This window comes from Myodes glareolus, chromosome 22 (genome assembly GCF_982192425.1).
Source record: "Myodes glareolus chromosome 22, mMyoGla1.1, whole genome shotgun sequence".
NCBI lineage: Eukaryota > Metazoa > Chordata > Mammalia > Rodentia > Cricetidae > Myodes > Myodes glareolus.
The window spans coordinates 18,477,862-18,484,208 of NC_142047.1; the positions used below are offsets into that span (position 1 = coordinate 18,477,862).

The window sequence follows — 6,347 nt, forward strand, 5'->3', positions numbered from 1 at the left end:
GGCCTGAGCTGGGAACTGCAGCTGGCCAGATCATCCCCATGGGACACTCAGGGATCTCTCTTGGAACTCCTGGGTAGCAGCCAAGCTGGTCCCTGCTTCTCCAAAGAGCCCACTTCATCAGCTGCCACCATCAAAGCCGTTAGTTTCCGCCTCTTATTGTGGTACGTGGGTGATAGAGACACGGTAGGCCCCGGTGGTAGGAAGGTGGCCTCAAGATGCCTTAAGAACTTCCAGTGGTCGCTCCTGGTCCTTCACAATTGAAATCTTCCTCACAGGACGGAGAACCCAGCAGGGGCCTGCTCTCCATGGCCTTTGGCACTCCTAACTTCATCACAGTATCGCCCGTCTGCAGCCTCCTCCAGATGCTCAGCTTTACCAAGCTCCCTTCCTCTCTGCTGCTGATAGGTTGCTCTGTGCCACTCTGGGGATGTGATTTCTAACACGCAGATGTCACCGGATCTTTCTCGCGGATGGAGACTTCTGTGTGTCACGAGGGTGCTGAGGAGAAATTGATCTAATTCTTCTAGAGGAAGTGTGAGTGTCCTGTGACAAGATGGGACTTATACCCACTCTGTGAGTCCCAGAGTTCTACAGTTTAATGATTTTTCCTAAATAATAGCTGATTTGCCTAAAATATAAAAGCAGAGTACTTGAAAACACATGGCGTATATTATAATTGTGGAAACAGTTTAAAGGCTCATTGGGATGAAATCATTACATAAAACGATTGAGTTCCCAAAATAAAGAAATATTCTACAGGTATGAAAAATAATGGCTTTTGCGCAGAAAATTCTTAGAAGAAGAAATATAAATGACCAAAGAACCAGTGAACCTGATGTCTTTAGTGAGGAGGGAAATGCACATTAGAAAAAAGAGTCACCACTAGAATATATTAACTCCTTCTGGAGACAGATGATCTTAAAGAATGAGGGACTCACGGCTGCATGCAGCTCTGGTGGCTGTGTGGGGGGCAGCAATGGAGGGGCTGCATGTCATAAAGTAGTCCTAGGTTTAGTATGTCCTCCAGCCCAGTGGCTATCTATCCCTTTTGGTGCTGACTTAAAGAGATTCCGCATCTGAGGAAGTGGCTCAGTAGACAAAGGCCCCTGCCACCAAGTCTGACTTCCTGAGTTCAATCTCTGGCAGCCACGTGGTGCAAAGAGAGACCCAACTTCAGCAAACTATCCTCTGACCTCCATAGGCGCACTGTGGCATGTGTGCCTCCCCCCCCCCAAAAGAAAAGGAAATATTTAAAATGAGAGATTCCTATCTGCATCACAAGGAGACAGACATGGGGAGGTTCAGAGATGATGAGAACAGTTTATGAGTCTCCTGAGTGTACCGCATAGGCAGCTGGGTGCTGTGCTCTCACGGAGGGACGAGGCTCTGCGCAGACCACTCGGGTTCAAACCCAGGCTTCCCATTTGTGAACACTGCATCCAGGGAGCAGCTGAACTGTTCTGTACCTTGCTTGGCTCACCAGCAAGATGGGAACCAATTCCAAGACAGGCGGTTATAAGTCTTAATGAGCCAAGGTTAGACCTTTTTGAAAGGAGACCGACATTCAGTCATACAGTAATACAAAAAGGGTAAAAAAAAAAAAAGATCAGAGACCCCGGTGCTTCAGTTGTTCACTAACAAATAGGGAAAGGAGCAAAAGCAAGCCCCACATGGGGCAGTGGCAAAACGATGCCACCAGTGACAAATCACACACTGCAGCACTGTGGGGGCATGGTAATGTCTAGGAGACAGAAATGTTGGATCTGCATGAGAGATTAAGAGCATCACTCAGTACTGAGGAGAAATGTAGGAGGAGGAGTTGCCCGAATATAGAGAAATAGGGGAGCGCAGGAAATGGGGAGACAGGTGCAGTGGCTCACACCTCTAGTCTCAGCTACTTGAGAGGCTGAGACATGAGAACTGCAGCTTCTAGGCTTGCTTGGGCTACTTTGTGAGTTCAAGGCCTGCCTAGAAAACTCAGCAAGACACTGTCTCACGACAGCACTTGAAAAACGTGGAGTGGGGCACAGGAGAGATGGATCAGCAGTCAGGAGCACACGTGCACACGTTGCTCTTCTGGAGGACCAGGGTTCAGTGCCCAGCATCCGCATGGCACTCATGACCATCTATGATCCCAGTTCCAATGTCTTTCCCTGCTCTCTGTGGACACACATGGTGCACAGACCCGAATGCAGCAAGACACGCATCTGTATAAAAATATAAATAAATTGAAAATCTTTTACTCCTGTGGTTGTAACTCAACAGGAGAGCCCTTGCCTGGCTGGTCCAAGGACCTGGGCTCAACCATCAAAATAGAAATGAGGATGTTAACTTAGGTATACTGATACTATTTTGGAGAGAGAGAGCTAAAGCAAAAATGTAAATTAATTAAAAACACAACCTTACTGTAGTGAATGTACAGGAGTCTGCCATGTTATTTTTTTAAACATTTAATAATAGCTTCTTAACTTTTTGAATTTTTTTGAGAACCCCCTTCAATCCAGTCCAACTTTGTCCTCCTGCCCCCATTCCCAAGTCCTTTATTTTAAAATAATTATATGCTGTGCTCCGTGTTGAGAATTACAGTATGTTTGTATCTTTTTGAGACTGGCCCTTTTGCCTGACCACAATGCCCCAGAAATTCCCGCAGGCTGTGAAGTCCACTGTCCACCTTCCTGGCCGAGGAGCCCACAGCACGAGCACAGCAGACCGTGGCCGCTTTCACTCATGCTCGCCAGCTCTCAGACACCGCGAGCGAATCTGCTGTCGATGTTCACGCACAGGTCCGTGTGAAGATGGGCGCCAATCCTGAGCACGGCACTGGCTGGTGATCCAGAGAGCGTGTGACAATGGCACAGTCTCCATAGAAACTGTCAAGCTGCGTTTCAGAATTGAGCCTGCCACATCCCATCCACCGTCTATGTCATCTCGCCTCTCTGCACCCTCACCCCCATTTGGTACCTTCATCTGTGCTTGCTCATCTGAGGGGTTGATTGCCATGGTCTCCCTGGTGGTGAACGATGCTGGATGGCGTTTTGGCGCTTCTCTCTCTGCTGGTATCTGTCTGCTGGTGAAGGACTTCTTCAGGCCTTTGCTTAAGTCCAAGAAACTTTTTTTTGTGTGTTTGCATGTTGTGAGTTTTTTCTGTAGTTGATTTATTATCATTTTCCAGGGATAAGGTTTGTAAAATTTTCTCCAAGTATGCAAATTGTCTTTTCATTCTCTTAATGGAATCTTTCTCAGGGCCAAAGATTTTATTTAATTTTCTTAATTTATAACTTAAGTTTCAGTGTCAAGTTTAAAATTTTCATGCCTTGCCAAAGATTCCAAAAAAATTATAGTCTACTTTTTTAAAGAAAAGTTTTATAATCTTATGTTTGTGTGTACTGATTTACTAATCAATTCATTCATAAAGTCAATTTACTAATGAGGTTATAGAATTGTGTTTTATTGATGTAACACAAATAGTAAAATTTGCTATTTACAATTGAGGAGGTTTTAGTATGTTCACAAGATTACACAATCATCACCACTCAAGCTCTGGAACATTTTCATGACCCAAAGTGGAGCCTTGTGCCCATGACCCACGGCTCCCTACCATCTTCTCCTGACTCTTGCTAGCGGCTGAGACACTCTTTTCTTTTAACTTTCATTCTATATACTGTTTTTGGTTTTTATCTATATTGCAGTTTTATATCCTTGTTGTTGTTGTTTGTTTTGTTTTTTGAGACAGGGGTTTCTCTGTTTAACAGCCCTGGTTGTCCTGGAACTTACTTTGTAGATCAGGCTGGCTTTGAACTCACTGAGCTCCATCAGCCTCTGCCTTCCTAATGCTGGGAATAAATGCATGTGCCATCACCGCCTGGCAGGCTTTTATCCTTTCTAGTGATTAAATAGCATTCCATGATATGAAAATACCACACTCATTTAACATCTGTTAGTTGATGGACCTTTGGGTTGGTTCCGGTGTTTGTTTCCTATAAAAATGTAGCTGATAACATGTGTATAATTTTTTATAAATGCTTGCTTTCAGTTCTCTTGGATATGCATGTATGGGTAGAATTGTCCAGGAACAACTTCTTACTCCTCAATAGTCCAGGACAACTTCTTACTCCCCATTATTCACCCCATCATAATGCAGTTTTCCTCAGTGACAAACCACTTTGCATTCACTCAACAACCAAAGCTCCAGCACCCTTCTTAAAATGTGTCAGTTTCTAAAATTTGGAATGAAATTCTGAGTGAGTGTGTTCATGTATGGTGGCAGGCACCCTTCACAGCCATGTAGAGGTAAGAGGACAACTTTTGGGAGTTGGCTCTCTCCTTCTGCCATGTGAATCCTGGGACTTAAACTCAGGCTGTTAGGCTGTGTAACAGGCACCTTTACCCACTAAGCCATCTCACAGACCCTGTCTTCTGGAAGTCATATTAAAAGATGACTGTTCACCTGGGTTTGGTTTTCTGTTGCTGTGATTAACACCAGGACCAAAAGCAACTTGGTGAAGAAAGGATTTGTTTCATCTTGCTTGCTATCATCAAGGAAGCCCAGGCAGGAGATCAAGGCAGGCACTCAAGCTTACATTTTGTGTTTCTTTCTGCCCCATTTGCTCTTTTTCACTGTAGACCTGCATACGAGTGACAGCTAAGACACCCAATGCAGAGCTGCCTTGAAATCTCTGCCAAATAAAATTAGTCCCAGACTCTTCCATTTAACCTGGGGCAAATTCCCAGGACAAAGGCAAAAGAAAGCCACATTCTTTGCCTACCTATCACAAGAATTGTTTCCAGCCCAATTGGTAACATAGTTTACCTGTGAAACCTCTGGGATTGGACCTACATAATCCACTTCCTCTTGGTACTCTTGACTTTCAAGCTCCTACTAGAATGGTCCACTAATCTCCATTGACAGTATTCAACTTCTTTTCTAGTCCGAAGTCCCAAAATCTTTCATGCCCCCCCCCAAAAAAAACAGTGTTGTTAGGCCTGTCAGGGAAATACCTCATTCCTGATACTAACTTCTGTTTTCATTAATTTTCAAATGTGATAAAACACCATCACCATGCTCACTTCAGCAGTACATATACTAAAATTGGAATGATTCAGAGAAGATTAGCATGATCCCTGCGCAAGAACAACATGCACATTTGTGAAGCCTTCCATATTTTTACTAAAATCTGTCAATGCAATCCACCCTATAAACAAACTGAAAAATAAAAACCACATGATCATCTCATTAGATGCTGAAAAAGCCTTCGACAAAATACCACATCCCTTTATGATAAAGGTCTTGGAGAGAGCAGGAGTACAAGGAACATACCTACAGCAAGCCAACAGTCAACATCAAACTAAATGGAGAGAAACTCACAGTGATCCCACTGAAATCAGGAACAAGAAAAGATTATCCACTCTCTCTATAGCTATTCAATATAGTTCTTGAGGTCCTAGCCAGAGCAATAAGACAAAAGGAGATCAAAGGGATACAAATCAATAAGGAGAAGTTAAACTCTTGCTGTTTACTGATAATATGATAGTTTACATAAGCGATCCCCAAAATTCTACCAAGAAACTTCTACAACTCATAAACACTTTCAGTAATGCGGCATGAGACAAGATTATCTCAAAAAAAATCAGTAGCCCTCAGATGATATTACACAGATGATAAATGGGCTGAGAAAGAAATCAGAGAGACATTCACCCTTCACAATAACCATAAATAACATAAAATATCTTGGAATAATTCTACCCAAACAAGTGGAAGCCCTGAATGACAATAACTTTAAATCTTTGCAGAAAGAAATTGAAGAAGACTCCAGAAAGTGGAAAGATCTCCCATGCTCTTGGATATGTAGAATTAACATAGTAAAAATGATAATCTTACCAAAAGCAATCTACAGATTCAGTGCAATGGCCATCAAAATCCCAGCACAATTTTTCACAGACCTTGAAAGAATAGTACTCAACTTCATATGGAAAAGCAAAAAACCCAGGATAGCCAAAACAATCCTGTACAATAAAGGAACATCCGGAGACATCATAACCCCTGACTTTAACCTCTACTACAGAGCTACAGTACTGAAAACAGCCTGGTATTGTCATAAAAACAGACAGGAGAACCAACGAAATTTAATCAAAGATGAGGATATCAATTCACACATCTACAAGCACCTGATTTTTGAGAAAGAAATAAAAAATATAAAATGGAAAATGGAAAGCATTTTTAACAAATGGTGCTGACATAGCTGAATATCAATATGCAGAAGAATGAAAATTGATCCATATCTATCACCATGCACAAAACTCAAGTCTAAATGAACCAAAAACCTCAACATAAAATCAGCCACACTAAA

The 6,347-nt window shown here is 42.6% G+C and overlaps 1 non-coding gene across 1 annotated transcript; it reads left to right on the forward strand.

Moving 5' to 3' along the window:
• The first annotated feature begins 5,059 nt into the window (after positions 1-5,059).
• On the forward strand, positions 5,060-5,166 carry LOC148118455 (U6 spliceosomal RNA). The gene has a single exon (XR_015736075.1). It is a non-coding gene; the product is annotated as a U6 spliceosomal RNA (small nuclear RNA).
• The last annotated feature ends 1,181 nt before the right edge of the window (positions 5,167-6,347 follow it).